General features: G+C 47.1%; 1 protein-coding gene across 3 annotated transcripts in view; it reads right to left on the reverse strand.

Annotated features, from left to right (window-relative positions):
- Positions 1–12,863, reverse strand: part of NR4A1 (nuclear receptor subfamily 4 group A member 1) — a 41,777-nt gene that overhangs the window by 18,411 nt on the left and 10,503 nt on the right. Inside the window, exon 1 of one of the 3 annotated variants that reach the window (XM_028710483.2) lies at positions 5,978–6,111. The exons of the other annotated variants lie outside the window; for them this stretch is intronic. The gene's annotated coding sequence lies outside the window, so the exon portion shown is untranslated. Of the gene's footprint in view, positions 1–5,977; positions 6,112–12,863 lie in introns of those variants that run through there. 3 annotated transcript variants of the gene reach the window in all.

A 12,863-nucleotide genomic window follows, 5' to 3' on the forward strand; every position in this document is an offset into this window, starting at 1 on the left:
CGTTAGCCAGGTGCAAAATGCACCTGGCTAATTTCGAACACTGATCAGGGCCAAAGGTTCCATTTGCCCAACGAGTGGGTGGGCAAGCCCCAATCCATTGCTTTCTAAAGAAGAACCTTCTCTGCTTGATACCAGTGCGCTGCCACACTCCCAGCTTCCTTGCTGCCACATAGGCTCGTTATTCTGCTGCCCTAAAAATAGAACCCTGGTACTTAATTGTTAAAGCTTGTTAGGATTTACAGTGCTCTAACACAGCAACAGATGCTACCCTGGGCTCTTCCTTGTGACATAGTATTTATTAGCTCTCTTCCCCCCCAGAGGAAGGCCTGACGTCTGCAAATGCAAGAGGGCCATCTCCCTTGGTAGTACAAATCGAGATAGTTCCATTACACTCGCTGGAGATCAAATCTCAGGGATTGTGGCTGGGATGGCAGAGCACAAGATGACAGCCAATACCATTGGGGCTTCTCAAACAAGGGGGCCTCTTAGCAAAAGGAGGAACGGGGAAAGAAGGCTGCAAGGTCAGAGCATCAGTCGAATGGTGTGACAGATAATGCTAACTTTCTATTGATATTTCTGTCTATAGACTGAAGGAGTCCCATGGAGGAGGGATAGGCAATGTGGTCCCCTCCTAATGTTGCTGGACTCCAATTCCCATCATGCCTGGCCCTTGCCTATGCTGGCTGCTGGCTGGGGCTGCTGGTGTCTAACATCACCAAGAAGTTAGTACACCTTGGCTACCCCAGGTCCAGAGATTGATCTACTCAGGTGAGACAAGCAGCCGTCACAGGTCCAGGAAAAGGGAACGCATCATTGACAATGCTCTGAAAACACACTAAATTTGGACAATTCAGGGGTCAGGAAATACTCCCTGCAACTCCTGCCCTGCCCCATAAATGAATCTCACAGCTCTGCACTTGCCTTCTGTAGAGATTCCATACATTTGCTTACTATCTTCTCTGTATGAAGAGCTTTCAAAAGGTAGCACAGGAGATTTTCTGGATGCAAACAGGGCTGCTAGCTTGTGCAATGGGTTTTGTCCCCTTTATTCGCTCTAGCAGCCCTTCCAACCAGCCACCATAGCCGTGTTGATGTATAAATACTGAGCAGGTGACATGCTCGATGCTAGTGTACAGTTTTTGCTCAAGGCAGAAAAGCAGGGCAGCAAGGGCTTTCCTGGCCAGGTGGCATGCAAAACATGCCGGCAATACCACACCCACAGTTCATCCCCTTTATGACTGTTACCAGCATGACACGGGGTAGGTAGTCACAGGTTTTAACAGCAAAGACTATTCTCACAACCTTGTTTATTTGGCAGATTGCTATCCTGCTGCCAAAACGTAGGGCTGTATTCAGCTAAGTTGCACTCAGAGCAGACCTATTTAAATGAATGTGCATGGCTGCATTAGGTTCAATAATTTATAGAGTTCTACTTTTATGTTTCTATGGAGCGGTTTGGATACACCAGCAGAGGTTCTGCAACTCTTTCCCAGAGTAGGATTTCACCTTTCTCTTTGGGATGTTGCAGAAAGACACCTTTTGTGTTCATGCAAACTCTGGACCAAAACTCTTCCCCCAAAGCCTCAGGGACCGGCCAACTGAACTACAGTGGTGCCTCTGGTTACGTACTTAATTCGTTCTGGAGGTCCGTTCTTAACATGAAACTGTTCTTAACCTGAAGACCACTTTAGCTAATGGGGCCTCCCGCTGCACCACCAGAGCACGATTTCTGTTCTCATCCTGAAGCAAAGTTCTTAACCCAAGGTACTATTTCTGGGTTAGTGGAGTCTGTAACCTGAAGCGTATGTAACCCGAGGTACCACTGTATGGGAAAACCGGGCATTTGTGTGTTGCACTAAGGGACTCACAGCATCCAATAGGGGCTCTGTAAGTTGCACATTTGCCTCCAACAGAGGCTCCAAATGCCAGGAGCTTGCCTTGCCTGTGTGCAACGGCACCCTGTGTACTGCTTCTCCCACACGGCCCTCCCCAGCCGTCCAAGAACAGTTAATGGGTGCAGTCTTTCCATAACAACGCATTCACCTCTCCAGCTCAGCCAGCCCTTTCCAGAGCCTTGTTGTTTTCCCAAACACAAATGGCTTCTGTGACACATCACAAACAAGCAACGGAGGCACGGCTACCTCTTGTACATTCGTGGGCTTGTTTGCTTTTAAAAAATTTTTACGGATGGACATATCTTGGTACAAGTTGGCTTCTCTTGCATTTCACAGTTGGGGCATTCAGGTGCCTCCACATTCCTTGTTTCAGAGAAAGACAGACACCAGGAAGCATAAACTACCTTGAAGCGCATCTGGATAAATCTCATTAGTCTGGAGTTATTCTAGAGTTAGCTTGAGGATTAATGTCTTTTTTTTAAAAAAACAAACCCTGCATTGGTGTAGTTGTTCTGGGTTAGACAGATCATCGCTCAAGCCCAGCAAACTTTCCCCAACAGTGGTCAGAAAATCTGAATGCTCACAGCATTGGCTATGCTGGCTAGTGTATGGAGGGGGCGAAAGATTTCATACCCCTAGTTTAGAGAAATCAACTGGGCACTAACAATATGACCTACTAGCTCTTTGCTTAAAATACTCCCTGTGTTTGCAGACCAGACTGCTCAAGAGCACCCCCTGCCGGAAAGCCAAAACAGTAAGGATGGATCGCTGTCTCTGTACACGATTACGGTTAGTGCAAATTAACCATGGAGGGGTTCCTAACTTCGGAACCGAAAACAGTAGCTGCTGATGCTCATGCATGTTTTAAAGCTAAGATGGCTTACAGATATCAAGGGCGCATGGAACAACAAGTGCAATTTTACTGTTGGTTTGGAACATATGGGTGAGGTTATCGTCCCACTCTAGGGAAAAAGAACCCCACTGTTTATTGGCCAAGACGTTCCAGCGATAACCGCTGGAAATAACTGCTTGTGCTCAAGCCCACCTGAAGGAGGTGGGTCTAGGATGAGTCCATCCCAGATGTACAACTGTCTAGTGGTATTATAGATGGTGGCCACACACTCCCCTCCCCCTGCCTTTAACAGCTATGCAGAAGGCAGAAATCAAACAGGTGAAGCTTCATACAGTTACATGGATGGCATGATGAGGAAAGCTACGCCTGAAAGACTTCTGAAGAAGTCAACATGGCAATCAACTCTGTACTCCATGCTGTCAACAAGACACACACACACACACACACACACACACACACACACAAGCTTCCAATAATTAGAAACCAGACACAAAGTTATTGAGCTGTCAACATCAGATTTCAAGAAGCCCAGATCAGCCACCTGGGATTTTTCCTAGTTCTGATTGTCAGACAATTTGCCCCTTGCTTTAGCCTGCCAACAGCAAGTTCTCCTAATGGAGGGTACTTGGATGAGATGTAATGAAAGTACGAGGTGCCTTTTGTAACTGAGGCTACATACATCTTTACCACTGAATCCAAAGGGACTTCTTTTTTCTTTTTTTAGTAAACCACATTCTTTGTTGTTTTAATTCCAGTAAAACAAAACAGACCAAGTAGACATCTTCGGGATGGCACCCTCGTTATTGAACACCACTTCCACAGGATGAGCTCATATTAAACTACGATGAAATCCCCCATTTTATAATGATAGACTCAACTGATTCATGCACCTAGGTTTTTCACGTTTTCTGCACCTTACGTGCAGAAAGTTGATGTGGCCCGGAAAAGAAGGTGCCCGTGATGAATTTGGAACCGCGACAAAAAACGAAACCCGCTGTGATCTGGCTCCTCAGCCTTTGAAGTCTAGCGCACCAACTTAGAAACAGGAGGAGACCCTGGTAGCTGTGAAAAAAACAGGCTGCCAGGTGCTTGAATTTGATGCTGCACCTGTTGCTCAGAACATGCCAGGAACTGCAAGCCCCTGAGAAGCCACATGAAAGAGGCCATGGCGAAAGGAGCCCTCCCTGATTTACGCTCCACACCACCTGTGCTGACAGCAAGCTGCTTTGCAAATCAAAACTTACAATTACTATTATTATTATTACTGAAAGAAGAGCATCTCTTTTTGAGAAGGAGGGGGAAGAAATTAGACGGATAAGAGGGTGCTTCAAAATCTTCCCTCTGCACACTTTGCATGCAAACCCCACCCTTTTCCATCTTGAAGAGGGATTTCTGCGTTCAGGAAACAAGGACAGGACCAGCCATTGGCTTTACAAAAAAATTCTCCAACCCGATTAGGATCAAATGTCCCCGGGGACACTCTGCAAAGGCTTTACCTCACGCAGACAAGAATCTGGCACAGAGAGCTCTTCCTTGGTGGCCTCAGAATAAGGAAATAAACTTGAAGTCAGGAGAAACCTGTACACGGGGGGGGGGGGGGGGCAGGGCACATTCAGCCTGATAAAGGAAACTTCTGCCTCACTGGAGAGCTGCAGGTGTCTAACAAATCAGTGGCAACCTCAACAAAGATGGAACTCCTTATTTATTTCCCCCTCTCCAAAATACGGAGTATTACAAAAACCAAACCATGTTACCAGCCTTGCAAGGGAACTTTGCAAGGGAACAGTCTTCATTATTCAGAGCCCACTGAGGCTGGCTGCACATTGTATTTTTGGCTAGCAAACGTCCACCAGGTTGCCTTCCAGTAATGCAAACTCGCTTTCCTTCCAAATCAGACACCATTAAACTTTTGCCCCAAAAGAACCCCCCCCCCGTCAGATTACACGGCTGTCACAATCGAGGTTTAAATGTACATATATAAAGCAAAACCCACCGCTTAAAACTCACCAGCACACACCTGCCCAAACTCCCAGAAGCTCAGGTTACTGCAACCTCATCCTTTAAAATGCAAATGTGGGTTCCCTGAACACTTGAAACAAGTGCATCATTATAGTTTCCTTAGCCCAAACCCAGTCCACCCCCCCACAACCCTGCAAATCCAATCCCCTTGCACTTTTCCAGTACAAAAAAGCCAACATCTCCTTCAATACATACCACGGGGGGGGGGGGGGACGGGACATGCCCCAATACATCATTTCACACCTTCCTCATTGGATCATATATATTTTTGCCGTTTGATTGAAATTCAGAAATAATTCTCCTGCGTTTATTTCATTTCAATATCTGCTTGCATCACTTTTATCCCACTCAGTTAACAATGTCCTCTGAGACAATTATACTTAGGAGCCATATGCGGGACGGCTTTCAGAAGCTGCCAACGTAACGTCAGGTTTAATGTTTGCACTATGAAAACGAGCAGCCCTGCAGATCCTGGTAACGCGCTGAACTCCACCTTAGAGCAACTTTTCGAAGGCTGCAAGCCCAGACACACCTACTTAGGAGCCAATCACTGAGAAACTCCGTGGGGCTTAAATCTAAGGACCGAGTTCTGTTCACCCCCTAAGATGCACCAAGATAAACGAGTTACAGATGGGTAGCCGTGTTGGTCTGCCATAGTCAAAACAAAAAAAATTCCTTGCAGTAGCACCTTAAAGACCAACTAAGTTAGTTCTTGGTATGAGCTTTCGTGTGCATGCACACGAAAGCTCATACCAAGAACTAACTTAGTTGGTCTTTAAGGTGCTACTGCAAGGAATTTTTCAAGATAAACGAGTTAGATCTGCAAGGGTCCGCTGCACCTCAAGTCCTGGATTTAGAATGCATACATTAAGCAGTGTCTATACCTAGCCTTCCCATTTTGCAGAAAAAAACTTTCCGGAGTAGAAGCTTCCCCAGCCCAAAAGATATAACCGCCCCCGCCCCGATCTCCTGCACAGCCAACTTTTCACCGTGCAAGAGCACCCCGGGCACAAAGCAACGCGCTACAATCCGTGTACTACAAAGTTCTTTTTTCCGCCTTCCAAAACAAAACGCAGCCCGCATCTCTCTGCACCCCTCCCCATGCAACCCCCCCCCTACATCTGCCAAAAAGTCGACCCTCGGGCGCGCATCTTAAGCACTTTCCGGGAGAGAGAGAGAAAAAAGCAGAGTTTTAAGAAAATCCACGTACCCAAGTCAGCTCAGAGATCGTTTTGCTGCAGTTCCTTCCACTTTGGGGTTTTCTTTCCGAAAGGGGTTCTTTTTGGTGGTGGGGGAGCCTTCCCCCCCTCCAAAAAAAAATAAAAATAAAAAAGTCAAGCTTGCATCGAGGGCTTGGCGGCAGCGGTTGCCTTCCTCCTGGTCCGCAGCAGCCCAGAGATGCGCGAGAGAGAGAGATCTGCACGCCGTCTAGACGCCGAGTAAGCCACTGGGGCTCACCAGCCCGTGGCCAGGAGATTCTCTTAAGCTCTCTGTGACGCACAGGCGGAGGGGTGGGCAGGGAAGGAGGGGGGATCCTCTGACGCACGCGCCGGGCTGCAGGCTTCACCATACAAGGCAAAAAGGGGCGGAATGTTCCGGCGCCCGCGGAGCGAGGGGAGGGGTTGGAATGTCTGCGCGGGTGACGCACGCGGGGTTCCATTGACGCACGCCTTGGAATTGTTTGATCTAAAAATAGAACGAGCTGCCCCCGGCTAAAAATAGAGCCCTTTCCCTAAGCCGGGGAGACGAGAGAAAGTGTCATAGGAAAAACCAAAAGGGGGAACGGGAGGATCCAGGGAACGGAAATGAAGGGGCGACGGCAAAATAATAGTAATAAAAAAAAAAGACCCGGCGATGCAAGAGGCGAGCGCGGTCTTGCAAGGCGAGCTCCTAGCAGCGCTCGGAACCGCGGCTTAGGCAGCTCTCGCAGCGCTGCAGACACGCCGGCAACCCCCCAGCCGGGCGGTGGTTGCAGCCCTCCCTCCTTCCGTCCCTCCCTGCCCGCCACGAGGTTCTCAGGACAACCCCAAACTCCGCTCGCGTCTGTGCTTCCAGGGCCCTCCCCTCCTATAGTCGCCCGAAGCAGCGGCTCCTCCCCTTTTCCTGGGAGCAGGGGCCGGCGGAACGCCCCGAGACTTGATTTAGAAGATGCCCACCGGAGAGGGAGCGGAACGGTGCCAAGCGGGGGGCGGGCACTGCTCTCTGCTCAGATCGTTGCAAAAGCCACGACGCCACCACCATGAATACAAAGAGCTGCTGCCCCCCCCTCTCAGGAGTATTTGGGGATAATGCGAACTTTACAAACATGCGGGATTTGGGTTGCAACATTTTGAACGTTGTTTTGTTTGCAAGCGTCGTCCACTCCCTTCTTCAATAACAGCGCACGGTGAATTCAGACGAGACCCCCCCCCCCCCCACTTTCTTGGCCTGGAGATGGGAAAACAGGATTTCTGCATCCCCCGCTGCTGTGAAAGGCACAGGGGCAAAAGAAATAAACAAAAGTTGCAATCCTATGGTGAGAGTCAATTTCAGCGAGGGCATGACTTTCGCTTTTCTAACCCCATTTAACCAAGGCTGGGATGTTTTCCAGGTTTTTGCCTTCTTGCAATGCAATTAATTGGCCCCTGCGGCATGGTTTTAAAAGGCACATGACTGAGCTAAGCAGGGCTGGCTACTGTATTGATGAGAGATGGCCTGGGAACCTAAGGCCTTAAGTCCCTATCTTTGGGCGGGGTGGGGGTTAGCTTGGTTATAAAATTAAACAATTACATAAGCAGAATTTTTAAAATATTTCCCCCCCATGCTTTGAAAATGCACTAAGCCTACAACCCGATTGAAGAAATGTTAAAAATCAAGAGTTTCAATTCATTTAACCAAGAATAATATTCATATCTGTCAATTAAACAACTTTTCTAAAAAAATATTATGCACCCATATCAACTATATACTGTGTTTTTAGATGATGCACACATCCTTTGTAGTACGTGTCCTTACTTCTCTCCCATACAACCCAACTAGGGGCAGGATATTTGTTAATTATTCACAAATGTTCAGTACCACTGGCAGCACTAAAAAGTTAGAAACAATAAATGCCGTATTTTTCGCTCTATAAGACGCACCAGACCACAAGACATACCTAGTTTTTGGAGGAGGAAAACAAGAAAAGAAATATTCTGAATCTCAGAAGCCAGAACAGCAAGAGGGATCGCTGTGCAGTGAAAGCAGCAATCCCTCTTGCTGTTCAAGCTTCTGGGATAGCTGCGCAGCCTGCATTCGCCCCATAAGACGCACACACATTTCCCCTTACTTTTTAGGAGGGAAAAGGTGAGTCTTATAGAGCAAAAAATGCGGTAAATAAAAAAACCAAGAAAACCATACTCTGCACATTTATAACACTGGTGCTGGGGAAAAAAGCTGCAGCGAATCTGAAGCTCACTAGATCTCCAAAGTGGATAATAAATTAGGCTAGGGAAATGAGTGTAAAGACGAGGGCAGAGCCCTGCCAGCTTGCATCAAACATTTGCCCTTTATCACCATCTCTAGTTGGCTGGCTCTGTTTTGGGAAAGAGCCTGGTGGAAACCCCTCTCTCCCCCCCCCCCCGCCCTGCGCATGTTTTGCTCAATCAAAAAAGGGAAACTAGAGACAAGGGTGACTCAGGAGTCCAGAAAACTAGGTCAAGCTTTCTGCACGTGCCTCAGTGCACCTGTTGCTGGCTGGGTGGCTTTCCTTGCATGCCCCAACCATAAATAATTTTTAAAGAAGTACAGTGGTACCTCGGGTTACAGACGCTTCAGGTTACAGACTCCGCTACCCCAGAAATAGTGCTTCAGGTTCAGAACTTTGCTTCAGGATGCGAACAGAAATCGTGCTCCGGCGGCGCGGCGGAAGCAGGAGGCTCCATTAGCTAAAGTGGTGCTTCAGGTTAAGAACAGTTTCAGGTTAAGAACGGACCTCCGGAACGAATTAAGTACTTAACCCGAGGTACCACTGTAGTTCTCAAAGCCTGGAACTCTGCCACCAACAAGGCACTGGCAGTCATCCCTGCCTCCACAACCTCAGAGAAGCCTCATTCTCTTTACCTTCCCAGCCAGCTTTCTAAGCCCACCTCCAAATCCTGATTTTGCTCTCTGCAATTTTGTTTACAAGACCTTAACAGCCCGCCAGCCCCCCCCCCCAGCTTTTAAGGCAAGTTCTGGTAAAACTCTGGAAAAATGGAAAACTGGAACCACTCCCTCCTGTATTTTTTTAGAAACAAACAGGGGGCGTGGAAATAATAAAAACTTGGGGGGGCACACAGCCCCTCTTAATTCCGCCCCCCACCTTCACATCTCCACAAGCTAAACCTAACGCAATAAAACCTAAATCTATATGAACATCAGTAATAGTAGATAAAACGCAACAACGAACAATCTTGCTCTGAGAGCGAGTGAGAAGATGCGGTAACAGCTTTTGTTAAATAAAGATGTTGTCTGTTCCAGTCTAAAAAAAATTTGGGTAAAAAAAATCAATGTTTATTTTTTTGCGAGAACCTTACGGAAACCGCTTTCGGAGGTTTGCCTGAAAAGCGCCAAACCAATAAATATTCAAAAACCTTAGCCTCCACCATCACATCCTCCTCAAATCCAAAGAGTCAAAGTACCCATTAGGTGCTACTACCAGTCCTAAATTGCCCACAAAAATTTCCCAGGCTATAGTTCAGGTAAGATAACTTGGGAGACAAGTCATTGGAACAAGCATGCCTTTAATCTACACTTTCTCTTTTCTTTACTTTTCGTAGTTTGCATAACCTGTTCTATTGGGTTGTAATAACCAAGAATCATAAGAGGAAGCCAACAAACATGGGTGAAGACTTTTCAGGGTTTGGCTCTACTGGGATTAACAGATTTCATTCAGGTTCATTCACTGAGTCCTGGATTTTGGAATGAACAGGCAGCACAAGAAATCAGAGGGTACTACAATTAACTCTGACTAGCTGAAAAGCATATTATCATCAGTGCAGGATCTTGCGGTCCTTTGCCAGTAAGAGAAAAATACAGTGGTACCTCGCAAGACGAATGCCTCGCAAGACAAAAAACCCGCAAGACGAAAGGGTTTTTTGTTTTTTGAGCTGCTTCGCAAGACGATTTTCCCTATGGGCTTGCTTCGCAAGAAGGAAACGTCTTGCAAGTTTGTTTCCTTTTTCTTAACACCGTTAATACAGTTGCGACTTGACTTCGAGGAGCAACTCATAGAACGCGGTGTGGTAGCCTTTTTGGAGGTTTTTAAAGACTTTGGTGATTTTTGAAGCTTTTCCAAAACTTTCCCGACACCGTGCTTCGCAAGACGAAAAAAATCGCAAGACAACAAAACTCGCGGAATGAATTAATTTCGTCTTGCGAGGCACCACTGTATTTGGGCTGATTTGCCTCTATGGCTCCCCACTACTTAAGTCCCAAATGAGGGTTCTCAATCTGTAGCCACTTTCTTTGACCTACTACAGCTGTGCTAATGCTCCATAATGATGATGATGATGATGATGATGACAACAATAATTTTATTATTTATACCCCACCCATCTGACTGGGTTGCCCCAGCCACTGAAGCGGGAATGGTCTATTGCCTACAGGCCTCGTTCGGTGAACTTCCCAAAAGGCATGCAACTACCGGCCACTGCACATGGGATGCGGGTGGCGCTGTGGGTTAAACCACTGAGCCTAGGACTTGCCGATCAGAAGGTCGGCGGTTTGAATCCCCACGATGGGGTGAGCTCCCGTTGTTCGGTCCCTGCTCCTGCCAACCTAGCAGTTCGAAAGCACATCAAAGTGCAAGTAGATAAATAGGTACCGCTCCGGCGGGAAGGTAAATGGTGTTTCCGTGCGCTGCTCTGGTTCGCCAGAAGCGGCTTAGTCATGCTGGCCACATGACCCGGAAGCTGTCTGCGGACAAATGCCGGCTCCCTCGGCCTATAGAGCGCGATGAGCGGGCAACCCCAGAGTCGTCCGCGACTGGACTTAATGGTCAGGGGTCCCTTTACCTTTACAGGTCCCTACTCATATAGCCAATGCAAAGGCTGTAGTGCTAACATCATCACCATTATTATTAAAATGTGTATATCACCCAATACCCGCAGGTCTCAGGGCAGCTCACAAGATAAAATCACAATATAAAAACATAAATAGCAAAAGTAAAAACAACCCAATAATCCCCTCCCCAACACATTTTCAAAGGGCAAGAGATGTCCATCAGCCCAAGGCCTGGTTAAAGAGGAACGTTTTTGCCTGGCACCTAAAGGTGTATAATGAAGGTGCCAGCCAAACCTCCTTGGGGAGAGCATTCCACAAACGGGGAGCCACTGCAGATAAGGCCCCGTTCTTGTGTTGCCACCCTCAGGACCCCTGCTGAACTCAGTGTGGCGTACTGTTGAGTAAACATGCATATAAGATCAGGCTGTGTGTGTGTGTTTATAAAGCTTTGCCTTAAAGATCCTTGCCCCAGCGGTCAAACCCCAGAGGCCCCAGCCACTTTGCCAGGAGTTTAGTGTCACAAAAACAAAGTCAGCCCAGGGCGGAAGGAGTTTTTCCTCTACTCCCACTCCCCCCCCCCCCGCTCCCCATTTTCCAACTTGGCGATACATCAGGGGCTGCAACCTCCAAGTGGAATTTTGTAGGCCAAGCATAAAAGACGCCGATAACTCGGCAGCCGGAAAGATTGATGTATTTTCCTATTGTTAAAAATATTTTTAGCCTCGGCAGCCTCTGGGTTTGCTTAAAGGCCTCGCGCCTGTTAAGACCGACTGCGTAACAAGATGCGTTTTTCTTGCATGTTTGAGCTGAAGACTTGGCCGGAATCCCAGAGCAGCTGCTGAGGAGAGGAATGTCATTGTCAATTGGTTGGTTACCCCGGCACTCTCGAATGCTGGGGTTTTTTGCGGGGTGGGGGGGGGACAAACCCTAAAATTTCAGGAATTAAAACCAACGGTGCCTTCTTGGTTTGTTTTTAGAATGTTGGGTTGGTAAATAGATGATAGAGGGATACTACTAAAATCCAAGTCACAGAATCCTGGCGCTACTGGAAATCTGAAGATGGCTCTAGCTCAGGGATGCGAACCTGACATCCCCCAGCTGTTGTCGGTACCAACTCTCATCGACCTCGGCCAGGGACGACCGAGTCCAGCAACATCTGGAGTACCATGCCTTCTCCATCTCTGATCTAGCCAGTCCTCTGTCCTCAGAGGGGCTCAATTTCTCTGTATCAGGTTCCCCACAGAACACTGTGTTTTCAATATTTTTTGGGGGGAAGAATCATGAATCCAGGACTGGACTCTGAGCATAAAAAGAGCTTAGCCCCCCACCCAAAAAAACCCCCCTCTTCTTAGATCAGTCACTGATTTCCTCAGCCTAGCTCCCCTCACAGGTTTTTCGCAAGGATAAAAAATAGAACAACCTCCTCTATGGCATCTTGAGCTCTTTGGGAGAATGAGAGAATCCCGATATGACCAATGAATTTGGAAATGATTGAGAAGGAATTTTTAAAAATAAAAATAAAGTAAAATATTAACTTTCAGTAAAAAAATTCTACATATACACTCCAATACATCATTTTTTTATTTTTTTCGACTTCCCATCCTGTTTTTCCATGATGATTTTGTGCCCCCCCCGTTTTCTATCTCTTATGTCCTAACAATATTACAATAAGTCCCAATTCTTTCTTTGCACGTGCTTCAAATCCTGACCGCAAATTCATCAAACTGTAACATTTCTTTAAATAGTCCAAAATCATTCTGTTGCTTTCAGCTGGCCAGTAAAAATGTAGTTGACGGCTACTCTAGAAGAAGAGGAGAAAATGAGAAGAGCACCCCCCAAAAAGGCAAAAACCAGACCTCAAAGAAGAGTTAAAAAAGCTATTCGAAAGGCACGTATATGTAGACGACAACCAGTCCTCACATTAATTCAATGGAAAGTTCCACTCTGAAACAATTTAAAGGCACTTCTAAGTGGTTTGAGGTCTGCAGCCGTATTGAAGTCTCAGAGCGAGGCAAGCCCTTCTCTTGAAAGCATGGAAATGTGGCTTGCCAGTGGGGGTGGAGACCAGGGGAAAACCTACTCAGACCTCTCTG

Source organism: Podarcis muralis, chromosome 2, assembly GCF_964188315.1.
Source record: "Podarcis muralis chromosome 2, rPodMur119.hap1.1, whole genome shotgun sequence".
NCBI classification, from domain to species: domain Eukaryota; kingdom Metazoa; phylum Chordata; class Lepidosauria; order Squamata; family Lacertidae; genus Podarcis; species Podarcis muralis.